General features: G+C 51.0%; 1 long non-coding RNA gene across 1 annotated transcript in view; it reads left to right on the top strand.

Annotated features, from left to right (window-relative positions):
- LOC127487350 (uncharacterized) overlaps window positions 1-1,368 on the top strand; it is a 1,183,652-nt gene extending 1,182,284 nt beyond the window's left edge. Inside the window, exon 3 of the long non-coding RNA XR_011379831.1 lies at window positions 1,137-1,368. This is a non-coding gene — a long non-coding RNA (uncharacterized lncRNA). The remainder of the gene's footprint in view (window positions 1-1,136) is intronic.
- Window positions 1,369-13,509: the final 12,141 nt, after the last annotated feature.

Raw genomic sequence — 13,509 nt, 5'->3', positions numbered from 1 at the left:
AATTTATATTCATTAAATAAAAGTTAAAAAAAAAAGAGAACAAAAAAATCAATTTTTTTTTAAAAATTTATTTATTTATTTGGAAGTCAGAGTCACAGAGAGAGATGGAGAGACAGAGAATGAGGTCTTCCATCAGCTGGTTCACTCCCCAAATGGCCACAACAGGCTGAAGCCAGGAGCCAGGAGCTTCTGCTGAGTCTTCCACACTGGTGCAGGGGCCCAAGGAGTTGGGCCATCTTCTACTGCTTTCCCCAGGCCATTAGCAGGGAGCTGGGTCGGAAGTGGAGCAGCCGGAACTTAAACTGGTGCCCATATGGGATGCTGACATCGCAGGTGACGGCTTTATCTACTGTCCCCAGCAATTTTCCTTAGAAAGAAAACTACAACTCAGGCTACTTGTTTGACGAGTATTGCCCCATAGTGGAAGCAAGTAGATGGCTTGGGGAGGCCAGTTGCTACATTTCTGAGCTAGACATAAACCTGTTTTTCCAGCTTCCAAGTAATCTTTTAACTATGCAATGAAAAGTACAACTCAGAAATTCTATCAGGAGGTACCAATGCTGTGGCTCAGCAGGTTAAGCCACCGCCAGCAGCGTCAGCATCCCATATAGGCACCAGTTCAAATCTCGGCTGCTCCACTTCTGATCCAGTTCCCTGCTAATATGCCTGGGAAAGTGGTGGAAGATGGCCCAAGTCTCTGGCCCCCTGCATCCACATGGTAGACCTGGAAGAAGCTCCTGGCTCCCGGCTTTGGCCTGGCCCAGCCCCAGCTGTTGCAGCCATTTGGGGAGTGAACCAGTGGATGGAAGACCTCTCTCTCTGTTTCTCCTCTCTAACTCTTACAAATAAATAAACCTTCAAAAAATTACATCAGGAGACCTCTGCCTAATTAATCCCAGCAAGAATAATACTTCTTCTCATGTGAGCACATATTTTGTCAACGAGATGACAGAAAAGTTAAAACTTGGTTAGTTTGATGGATAACATGACAAAGGGCCTTAACATTTGGTTGCACTCACCACTGGAAGAATCCATGCTTTTATACTTCTTAATAAATATTTTGGGGCCGCCACCTGCAGTACCGGCATTCCATATGGGCGCCAGTTTAAGACCTGACTGCTCCGCTTCCGATCCAGCTTTCTGCTATGGCCTGGCAAAGCAGTAGAAGATGGCCCACGTCCTTGGGTCCCTGCACCCATGTGGGAGACCTGGAGGAAGCTCCTGGCTCCTGGCTTCACATCAGCACAGTTCCAGCCAATGTAGCCAATTGGGGAGTGAACCAGCGATGGAAGACCCCCCTCTCTCTCTCTCTCCTCTCTCTCTCTCTGCCTCTCTTCTCTCTGTGTAACTCTTTTAAATAAATAAATAAATAGATCTTTTTAATAAATACAGAAATATCCCGAGTCAAGAACTCTCGTGCTCCAGCAGCTCAAGGTAAAACCACCATCTTGGCCAGTGCCATGGCTCACTAGGCTAATCCTCCGCCTTGCAGCGCCGGCACACCGGGTTCTAGTCCCGGTCGGGGCACCGGATTCTGTCCCGGTTGCCCCTCTTCCAGGCCAGCTCTCTGCTGTGGCCCGGGAAGGCAGTGGAGGATGGCCCAAGTGCTTGGGCCCTGCACCCCATGGGAGACCAGGAGAAGCACCTGGCTCCTGCCATCGGATCAGCGCGGTGCGCCCGCCGCGGCAGCCATTGGAGGGTGAACCAACGGCAAAAAGGAAGACCTTTCTCTCTGTCTCTGTCTACTCTGCCTGTCACAAACAAACAAACAAACAAACAAACACCATTTTGTCAGGTTTTCACCAAGAACACTGATTTTCTTTTCTTTTTTTTTTTTTTGACGGTTAGTGAGCGAGAGAGAGAGAGAGAGAGAAAGGTCTTCCTTCCATTGGTTCACCCACCAAATGGCCACTATGGCCGGCGCACCGCACTGATCTGAAGCCAGGAGCCAGGTACTTCTCCTGGTCTCCCATGGGGATGTAGGGCCCAAGGACTTGGGCCATCCTCCACTGCACTCCTGGGCCACAGTAGAGAGCTGGACTGGAAGAGGAGCAACCGGGACAGGACCGGCACCCAACCGGGACTAGAACCCAGAGTGCCAGCGCCGCAGGTGTAGGATTAGCCTGTTGAGCCGCAGCGCCGGCCGAACTCTGATTTTCTTAATATTCTATCTTCTGCCATGGATTTCTGCTGCAGTCAGTGTGAGCAGGTGCACTGAAAGGTGAGCATTTGCTATTGCCGGTGCAGAATCTGGGCAGAGTCGTCCCTGTCGCTCCTCTGGATTTTCTAGCATTCCTTTATGAGGGTGTACTATGTTACTGTGATACACCAACAAGCCAAAATGAAATAAATGTCGTGAAGCTGTCATTTAATCCATTCAGTCACACAGGATCAGTCATGTTGGGATTACTCCTGGCCACTCTTCTCTTGGAGAAGGAACAACTTAAAAGTCAGGTGGGGAAAGCCACCGGGTGTACCTGGGCATTGCGGGGGCGGCCAGGGGTGAAAGAGCTCACAAGCGCGAACAGCACTTTGCAAAGCGTAAAGCCTTAAAGAGCAATGTCAACCACGCTACAGGGGGTCCCTGGGCTCAGTGTGGCAGCAGGGGCGGGGAGGGGCCCTCTCGCAGGCTGACTTCACTACCTGGGGCCTCAACTCTGCTACTGTATAAAGAAAACAACAATAATGCATAAGCTGTGGGTGTGGCTGTGTGCTAATAAAATCACTTAAAGACACTGAAATGTGAATTTCATATAATCTGCAGGTGTCACAAAAGTTATTCTCATTTTGATCTTTTTCTACCATCCAAAAATGTAAAAACCGTTCTTAAAGTGTGGGCTACAGAAAGCCTGCTGACCCAAGTCCAGAACTCTCTCCTGAAAGACATAAAAAGGATGGCAGGAGAAATGAGAGGGGAGGGGTCTCCAGTGTCTCCCAGCATTTGTTCATCTGTATACCACTTCTTTTTTTTTTTTTTTTTTTTTTTTTTTTTTGGACAGGCAGAGTGGACAGTGAGAGAGAGACAGAGAGAAAGGTCTTCCTTTGCCGTTGGTTCACCCTCCAATGGCCGCCGTGGCCAGTGCGCTGTGGCCGGCACACCGCGCTGATCCGATGGCAGGAGCCAGGTACTTATCCTGGTCTCCCATGGGGTGCAGGGCCCAAGTACTTGGGCCATCCTCCACTGCACTCCCTGGCCACAGCAGAGAGCTGGCCTGGAAGAGGGGCAACCAGGACAGAATCTGGCGCCCCGACCGGGACTAGAACCCGGTGTGCTGGCGCTGCAAGGTGGAGGATTAGCCTAGTGAGCCAAGGCGCTGGCCAATTGTATACCACTTTTTAAAAAATATTTATTTATTTTTATTTGAAAGTCAGAGTTACACAGAGAGAGGAGAGGCAGAGAGAGAAAGAGAGAGAGGTCTTCCGTCTGATGGTTCACTCCCCAATTGGCTGCAATGGCAGGAGCTGCACCAATCCAAAGCTAGGAGCCAGGAGCTTCTTCTGGGTCTCCCACATGGGTGCAGGGGCCTAAGGACTTGGGCCATTTTCTGCTGCTTTCCCAGGCCATAGCAGAGAGCTGGATCGGAAGTGGAGCAGCCGGGATTAGAACTGGTGCCCATATGGGATGCCAGTGCTTCAGGCTAGGGCTTTAACCCACTGTGCCACAGCGCCGGCCCCTGTGTACCACTTTTATAATTTAAAAAATTGTTTATTGGGGTTGGTGCTGTGGCATAGCGGGTAAAGCCACCACCTGCAGTGCTGGTGTGCCATATGGGCTCCTGTTCAAGTCCTGGCTGCTCTATTTCTGATCCAGCTCTCTGCTATAGCCTGGGAAAGCAGTGGAAGATGGTCCAAATTCTTTAGACCCCTGCACCTGCATGGGAGACCCAAAGGAAGCTCCTGGCTCTTGGCTTCAGATCAGCTCAGCTCCAGCTGTTGTGGCCATTCAGGGAGTGAACCAGCAGATGGAAGACCTCTCTCTCTCTGTCTCTGCCTCTCTGTAACTCTGCCTTTCAAATAAATAAAATTTTAAAAATTGTTTATTTATTTGAAAGGCAGAGTGATAGGGAGGGAGAGGGGAGAGGGAAGATGGAAGAGAGGAGAGATTGAGGAGAGATTGCAATTACATTGCTGGTTCACTTTCCACATGCCCACCAACAGCCAGGGCTGGCCCAGGCCAAAAGCCAGGAGGCCAGACCTCCATCCAGTCTCCCACGGGGGTGGCAGGGGCCTGAGCACTTGTGTCATCAACCGCTGACTCCAGGCGCCTTGTTGGGGAGCTAGATTGGGAACACAGAGCAGCCAGGACAAAACGAGGTGCTCCCATGTGGGATGCACACACCCCAAGCGGCAGCTTAGCCTGCTGGGCACACCACACCCTCGGTTAGGGTACCAAGGTTCATTTGTTGCCTCATCTATGAGTGCCTGGGCTCCTTGTGCACCTATTTTCCTGCTTTGGGGCTTTCAGAATTCAATTTAGTGTCTCTGACAGTTTTCCTCTATTTTAATTTTAGGGCCAGGGAATGTGGTTCCTGGCCTCCTCCAGGCAACTGAGATTAAATAAGTATTTACATTTTCTTCCCGTTTACCCAACATTTTCCACTCTTCATTTCTGGTGTTGTTTCAGAGCAAAGTTCTGTCTTGTTCGCTAACATTATAATTGCTACTTAGATTTCTAGGTTGTAATTTTGCTGCTATGTAAATTACATCACTTCAATAGTAAAACCAAGCAAAGAGTATTTATTTCCTTCCTCTGCCTTGGAAATTGATGCCTTCTGAAAAGCAAAGCAGAAACTAATGAAAGCAAGGGCAGCTCCGGGCTGGGTCTAGCTGATGTGATTTTAAACCGGGTCCCTGGGGAAAGAAGAGATACAATGATGCAAGACCAGCCCAACGGCTTGGCTGTTGCTGGCGATCCAGAAGCAGCAAGACCAATATGTTAAGTGAAAAAATATTTCCTTGATGAAAGTCATAATGACATATTATGTGTAATAACACGGAGCAGACATGACTCGGATTCCAGAAATAATAAAAATGGGTGTCTCAGCAACACACACCAGCTGGAGAGGGGCTTGGGGAAGCCAGGCCAACTGCACGCTGACGTTACACAGAGTCTAACTTGATTTTTACTCCTGGCTAATACAGGTGGATTCCATATATTCAGCTAGGCGGGACACGGACCCCTCGCCTCTCCACAAAACCCCAGTGCTTCCAGCAAGATAAAAGCTTATTTTCTTTCTATTAAAAGCTACGTGGGTGGTCGAAGCCTGTTATGAACTTCCCTGGGTCCAAGCTTTCTCTCTGCTCTGCTCTGCACACCTGACTGACCTCACAGCCCAGACAACAGCTCTTCCAAACCCCAGGCGGCTGCAGGCAGCAAGATGCAAGACAGACACAAGAGGCAGAGGGCAGGGCTACACCGACGCGAGTCCCTTCTATCTACATCCTATTGGCCAGAACTGAGTCCCATGACCTCACCTGCACCACAAGGGAGCCTTGGAAATGCAGGTTTCCCCCATCCCCAACGTAAATGTGCCCGGATGAAAATTCTGTTGCACGGAAGACGGAGAGACGGGTTCTTGAGGAACAGCTAGAACTTTCTCCCAAAACCGCATAGCCTTTCTGCATTTAGCCTGAAGTGTCATATGGATAAAGAAAATATTCATTCATTCAGTTATTCACCCAAACGCTTAATTCAGTGAATGTTCACTGAGCACCTACTATGTGCCAGGCACCGTGCCACAGGCTGTGCTACACTGGGAATAAAACAAAATCCCCTGTTCTTGTGTAAGACAGGGCTGGGTGCACCCTGCTGCCGCGGGACCACATGACGAGAACACGGCCACCTGTGAACCAGCCAGGAGCCTCTCCCCAGCCCCAGGACGGTGAGAGACATATTTCCTGATTAAGCCACCCAGTCAGTGGTGATCTTAGAGCAGCCAGAATGGTCTGAGATGACCATGCAGTACACGAGAAAGTGGGAAAGGGGCCAGGGATGCAAGGGCCGCCCAGGCAGTCAGGGTCAGTGTCATCGGCAAGGTGACGCGCCCAAGTCGCGAAGGAGTGCAGGAGCGAGCTCTGGCCAGCAGACCCAGGCCGAGGGGGAGCAGGATGGAGGCGCACACGCACAGAGAACAGGGAAGCAGGGGGCCGGCGGGGGGGGTGCAGCAGAGAGGTTCTGAGGGCAGCCAGCTGGGCTGGGGCGGACGCTTCTGGCAGGAGAGGACTTGAGCTGTCACTCTGTGTGATGCGAGAGGTGTCACGGGGGTTGGGATGGCAGCGTGTGGCCGCGTAGAGCTGATGAATAACGAACACAGCCGTATGTGGGCCAAACGCTTCGTAACTGGCACTGTGAGACAGGAAAGGGGCAGGGGAGAGGCTCCTGGCACGGCGGTAAAGGGGCCGCTGGGGAGCCCCCAGGCCAAACCACCGTGCCTGAGTCCTCGCCCTGGCTCCTACCGACTTGAGTGTCCTGCTAATGCACACCCGACCATGTGTGTCCCTGCGCCCACACAGGACACCTGCACTGAGGTCCTGGTTCCTATTTTTGGCCTGGCCCAGTCCTTTGGAGAAAGAACCAGGAGACGGAGGGTTCATCTCTCTTTCTGCCTTTCAAATAAGATGAAAATAAATAAATAAAAATTTTAAAAAGGATGGAGATCTCTGGCTGGACCAATTTAAAAAACTATTGTCATATATTTGGAAGGCAGAGAGACAGAGACAGAGAGAGATCTTCTACAAACTGGTTCACTCCTCACCTGCCCACAGCAGCCAGGGCTTGGCCAGGCCCAGGCCAGGAGCCAGGAGCTCCATCCAGGTCTCTCAGGCCAGTGCCAGCGGCCCAAGTACTTGAGCCACCATCTGCTGGCACCCAGGGGTGCGCATTAGCAGGAAGCTGGGGAGGAAAGGCAGTAGCGGGACTCGAACCAGGCCCTGTAATATTACATATATGTTATGTATACATATTGCATATTACACATGCAGTATGTAATATGAATGTCCCAAGTGGTGACATAAGCCATTGTGTCAGATACCTGCCCTAGAGCAATTTTTTTTGCATTTTCATAACACATGTCAAGAAATCATGATTCTCTAATCACTTAACTTTGTTCTCGATCAGGACATTTTATTTATGAGCAATACTGTCCCTCCTGGGTGACCGTAATCATTACAAATTCTTCGGGAGTTCACTTGGCCCTGCACTGTTCCAAGTTTGTTATTCAGATTAATCTGCTGAATCTTCACAATCACGCTATTATTACTGCCCATGTTACAGACGAGGGAACAGAGAGGTAGAGTGAATTTCCCGAAGTCACACAGCTGGGAAGGGGTGAAGTCTGAATCCCACACGTGTTGTTGCTTATGCTCTTAACACAATGTCACGAATCAGAGGCTCTGTGTGTCCTGCAAACCAAAGGAACCCAGAAAAATACCCAACAGTGCCATCCTATTTAAGCCCAGTGGAGGGCAAAGTACTGCTCTCAACAGCAGAACGGGGTGCTGTGACCCTTGATACAAACAGAACGTGCAGGTCCAACATCTGAGAGCTCACGCGTAGGACCGGGCATGACCTTGACGGTCATGAAGGCCTCACATCAGCTGGTGTCCCTGGCGGGATGGTCACACTCAGACCCGGTTCCCCGAACTGCAGCCCCCTCTGCCTTCACGCTGTGCCTCTCACCACCTGCTCCTGGGCCAGCGCTGCTCACCCCGCATCCAACGCCAACAGCTGAGAACAGCGAGAAGCCAGTCCTCTCAGTCTGCGGACCTCCCGGCCTTGAATTTTAGCTCGGACGCCTCAGGTTCCACAGCGTGGTCCTTACCTCAAGGGCTTCGGAGAAGAAGAACTAGGACTATGCAGGGGCATACAGCAGGTGCTTACTAATTGTTTCTACCACCACTTGGACACGTGCAACCCGTTTCCACTTTTCCTTAACCACGTATAACTGCTTGGAAAAGCAGAAAAGAATTCACACTTCAGTAACCTGAGATGTTCCCCCTAACACACACACACACACACACACACACACACACACACGGTCCACTCTGCACCAATGCTCGTTTTGAAAATGGAACTTTGATACAGACATTCGGGAGCAGCTTGAGCGCCTCACGGATCTTGCCTTTGCTCAGATACAACTTTGCAAGAAATCCTGGGTGAATTCTGAAAGCCGCAGTCACATGGGGATACACAAAAGTCACTCTGAACATCGACAGCCACCTCCGTCCACCAGCTGTGCCGCAAGCCACACCCGGCCCTTTCTGGTGGACCGCTGTCCGGCTGCAGATAAGCCGCTGCTCTGAGAGCCCCAGGCTGGATGAGTTACGGCCACAGAAGTTTATCAGGTTCATGGCTCTGAAGGCTGGGAAGTCCCAAGTGGGGCGGCGCACATCTGGGGCCTTTGTGCAGGCCCACGAGGTGGCAGAAGGCAGCCCCGGCAGAGAGAGAGAAATGGGCTGAACTCCTCCCGCTACTCTAATAAACCCAGTGCCCCAGCATCAGCCTAATCCATGAGGGTGGTGTCCCCAGGACCTTGCGCGAGCCCCACCTCTCAACACTGCCCACCGCAGCCACGTTGCCCACACACAGACCCTGGGGGACACACAGGGACCACCGCTTCGCAGTAACTGCAGCCCTCCACTGCACAGCCGCACCAGCTCGCCTGAGCTCTTCCTCAAAGGCGACCGAGTGCTTTGCATTCTGGGCTCAGACACCTTTCCACACTGCAGCACGTGTAGGACTGTGCCGCCATTTTTATCAGGTTTCAGCTGTCCTCTCCACGTGTCCCTCATGAGGTTTCTGGGTGTTGTACCCGACTGCTGCTTTTCAATAAGCCCTGTGGTTTTTATTGCAAAATTTTCCTAGCAGAGTGATTTCCAGGAATGCATTGTGTCACCTTACAGAACTGACCACACTGCATCAAGAATTACACGCACGTTGCAGAAAACCTTGAAAAAGGTTCCTAAGAGTTGGCGGCAAAAAGGAGAGCAAAAGCCACCGCTAGTTCCAGCCCCAGAAGAAATCGCATTCCCTAACGTGTCTGCTCTGCATCTACACATGCAACCATGGAAAATCACATGTACACACACACCACACAACCCCCCCAATCTCACACACAACCACATGCTATCTCACACACACAACACAACCACACATGCAATGTCACACACACAACCATACACTCAATCCCCCCAGTACACAATCCCCCCCATACAACCAATCACACACACACACCACTTCCTAGTCCTCTCCCTCTTCAAATGTGAGAACATGCACTGCATGCCTTGATCTTCACCTACAACCGCTTCTCTAAGCTGTACTGTATGTCACTGTACTGATGGACGACATTTGTGTTGAAAAGCACAGGTTGGGGGCATGGCCTAGTGGTTAAGAACCCAGTTAGGACCCTGCATTCACATCTGGGTTTGATACTTGGCTCTGGTTCCTGACTCCAGATTCCTGCTGATATGAACCCCTGGAGGCAGCAGTGATGGTCGAGTTAGCTGGGTCCTTGCTGTCCACGTGTAAGACTTGAATTTAGTTCCTGGCTTTTGGCTTTGGCCTGGCCTGCTCCTGGCCATTGCAGGCATTTGGAGACAGAACCAGCAGATGGGAAATCTGTCTGCCTCTTGAATTTTAAAAAAATGTTTAAACAATAAATTATGTATAATGTAAATTTATACACATAAAATGTATTTGAGAGCGAGAGCGAGAGATTGATTCCATCTATTGGTTCATTCCCAAAATGCCTATAAACAGCCAGCAGGCCAGGGCTACACTGGGGCTTAAGCAGAGAGCTAGGAGTGCCATCCAGGTCTCCCACATGGGTGGCAGGAACCCCATTACTTGCGCCATCACTGCTGCCACCCAGGGACTGCACTGGCAGGAAGCTGGACTCAGCAGCAGGAACTGGGAACTGAACGCAGGCACCCTGACATGGGTTGCGGGCATTTCAACCGCTAGACTGAATTTCTGCTCTAAATGCTGTTTATTTTTATCTGATCTCAAACAGGAGATGCATGATGTCAATCAACTCGCACGTTACAGAAGCCCATGACGTGGGGGGGAAAGCTGCCCCCACCCTCACCCCAAGCACGGCTTATCCCTCTCTCCAGCTGATGTCTGCTCCGGGTGTGCTGGCTGGGGATTCAGCAGAGGGAAAAACAAAGCAGCAAGTGAAAACAGGCACAGAAGCTGCTTCCAAGAGGTCGGCAGGGTTGCGAGGGAGAAAGTAAGAGATGACAGGCACGCTCAGTGCTGCGTGGGAAACGCACTCCGTGCTAAGACGCTGCGTGGAGTTGATGTGAACGCAGACACCTGCCGGGCCCACGTGGTCCAGCCAGGACCACCGCCAACCTGCGATGCAAAGGTTTTTCTTTTTTTCCCCAAGACTCTGTGTGCACACATGTCTCTGCATCTGCCCATGTCCATGTGTGCACTTGTCTGCATGTGTACATGTGTGTCTCTGTGTGCACACATGTCTCTCTGTGTGTGAAAGGGCAGGAGAGGGAAAGGGGGAGGGTGATCAAAATGACTTTGCGGCCAATGACCTCTTGTATGGACGTAGGTGGGCGTGTTTGGAAACAGGGGAGACGCCTTCTTTGCAGCCACGCGGCTGGCTTTCAGTGGAGACACAACTCCCTCCTTCCCCTACACAAAAGCTGCAGGAAGCTCTCAGGCTGAACAGTGAGTTCAAGCCATTCTTTTCTTCTCCTCGCTGCTTGTCTGGGTTTTTCAAGCCAGGGATATGGCCTGCCTCTCAGGGTGGAAGCAGCTGCTTAGAGAGGGGCTGAGGGTGGGCTGCAGGTGGCTTTCCTGTCTTGTGGAGGAGTCTCAGACAGCAGGGGACACTGAGGGACATGATAGGTGCCACAGCCCACCCTGAGTGCATGATGTCACCTGGCTCCTTCTGTCCTCGGAAAACTCAGGAAAACAGTGAGACTGGACCCGTTTTTCAGATGAGAAAACTGAGGCACAGAGGACAGAAGCAGCAGGTTCCACAGCTGGCAAGGGGCAGAGCTGGGGTTCAAAGGGGACCAGGCTCTCCCCTTGGGGCCTTGGAGGTGGCTGGGGTGTGTAGCTAGTCTTGACAATGTCTGAAGGCACTTCCAGTTGTTGCGTTTGGGAGGCACAACCAGGACCTGGCAGGCAGAAGCCAAGGATGCCACAGACCCTCCTGGGAGGCGTGGGCAGCCCCTTCCCTCCCAAATGTCAGCAGTGCTGCCCTCAAGGCACTCTGTCTTGGGCTCTGTTTTTTATTTATTTGAAAGGGAGGGGGGAGGGGGAGGGAGTAAGGGGAGGGGTAAGAGGAGGGGGAGGGGGAAAGAAGAGAGGAGAATAGAAAGGGGGAGGGAGAGGGAGATAGAGAGGGGGGAGATGGATGGGGGAGAGAGAGAGAGAGGGAGGGAGGGAGAGAGAGAGAGAGAGAGAAAGTAAGTAAGTAAGTAGTTCCATATAGGAGGACTGGGCCAGGCTGCAGCAGGAGCCTGGAACCCCATCTGGGTGGGTGGCAGGGATCCAAGCAGCTGAGCCATCAGGGTGTGCATTAGCAGGGAGCTGGATGGCTCTCCGACGTGGGACCTAAGTAGTGTTTTAACCCACTGCACCACAATGCCTGCCCTGTAAGCAAAGGTAAGTATGTTTCTTGCAGAACTCTTAAAATGTATTGTTTTCTAATTATAAACAATACACGCTCATTGGACACACAGACACAATACAGACTTTTATAAAGGAAACCCCAGGATTTTTCTTCCCCGGTTCCATGCCCTAGTTTGGCTTATTCTGCACCCCCCCCCTTTAAGCCTTTGCTGATTTATCGACGCTTGATTTAATTCTGCTTCTCCCCTTGCCACAAACAGAAGCCACGTGTATTTTACTGCACAGCTTTCTCCCACATTTCTGCACCTGCCACCCTCTCCCCCTAGAACACTCTCCCTCCAGGGACCTGCAGACCCCATCTCTCCTGACTCGCCTGTGAGGCCGTGCCCCTCCCCCTCCAGCCCCTACCCACCTTACTCTTGCTGTGGCTCCCCCTGCAGCTGACACCTCGGGGAGGGACAATCGTTTCTTATTCACGAGTTGGCTCCACGCTGGTGGGAATATCATGTCTGTCTGTCACAAGGCGTCCCGGCACCTGCAGCAGAGCCTAGCACACAAGAGGTGGCTAACGTGTGTTTATTACAGTTGACACAGAGACAGACGGAGGGACCCTGGGCACACCACAGGTGCCCTTCAGCGCTCATCCTGCCACCCACTTCGCAAGCTGAGCGACAAGTTGTCCCCGTGCTCCCTCTTTTGGGGAGGATTCGCAGGGGTGCTCTCACACACCTGTGTCCACACGTGCGAATCATGCCCTTATACACCCATCTGTGTTCACATCTGTGTTCACGTGTGTATCTCTGCAGGCTGGATCCATGGAACCATGCATCCCATTTCCCATTTCAACTCTGCATCAGAATTGCCACACATCGGAGTTCTAACAGGACTGCTTTCCCCCTTTTCCAAGTCAACACTGGATTATCAGGAACGTTTAATTCACATTCCGTTTTAAGCCTTTTATATGTTTTAACCTAACTAGTTTTTAGAAAACTGCCTAATTTATTAATATGAATAAATTTTATTTAGGCATGCTAGATACTTCCTTTTTTTAAAAAATTTTATTTATTTGAAAAGCAGAGTTAGAGAGAAAGAGAGAGAGAGGAGAGAGAAATATCTCTCATCCACTGGTTCATTCCCCAAATGGCCAGCTGAGGCTGGGCCAGGCTGAAGCCAGGAGCCAGGAGCTTATTCCAGGTCTCCCACATGGGTGCAGGGGCCCAAGCACTTGGGCCATCCTCTGCTGCTTTCCCAGGTGCATTAGCAGGGAGCTGGGTGGGAAGTGGAGCAACCGGGACTTGAACTGGTGCCTACATGGGATGCTGGCATTGCAGGCGGTGGCTTTACGGGATACCCCACAGCACCAGCTCCTGATATAAGTGTTTTATATCTATCATCTCATGTAATCCCTGTATCAACTCTATAAGGTGGGCAGTATTATTGTCAATTGGGTCCAGCAATTAATTTCTCTGGGATCAGATGGCCATCAAGATGGGACAGCCCTAGCTGAATCAGAAAGCCCAGCTGATAGTCTGTACACTTTTACAATTTTTAAAGATTCATAATTTTTTAAAAAGCTCATTTATTATTATTGATTAGAGAGAGAGAAAAAGAGAATGAATCTCCTAGCTTACTCCCCAAATGCCTGCAACAGCCAGGACTGGGTCAGGCCCAAGTCAGGAGCCAGGAAATTAATCTAGGTCTCCCATGTGGGTAGCAGGGACCCGACTACGTGAGCAATCACCTGCGGCCTGTGAGGGTGTGCATTAGCAGGAAGCTGGAATCAGAGGCAGGGCCAGGACTCAAAGTCCACCCTCCAATAAGGGTGGTGACTTAAGCATGGCCTGAACCATCTGCCCATCTTCACCTTTCTGAGTTTAAACATAATATGTATTTCTTTACTTGAGTAAAGGGAG

This window comes from Oryctolagus cuniculus, chromosome 11 (assembly GCF_964237555.1).
Source record: "Oryctolagus cuniculus chromosome 11, mOryCun1.1, whole genome shotgun sequence".
Lineage (NCBI taxonomy): Eukaryota > Metazoa > Chordata > Mammalia > Lagomorpha > Leporidae > Oryctolagus > Oryctolagus cuniculus.
This window is presented reverse-complemented; position numbering and strand designations above follow the sequence as displayed.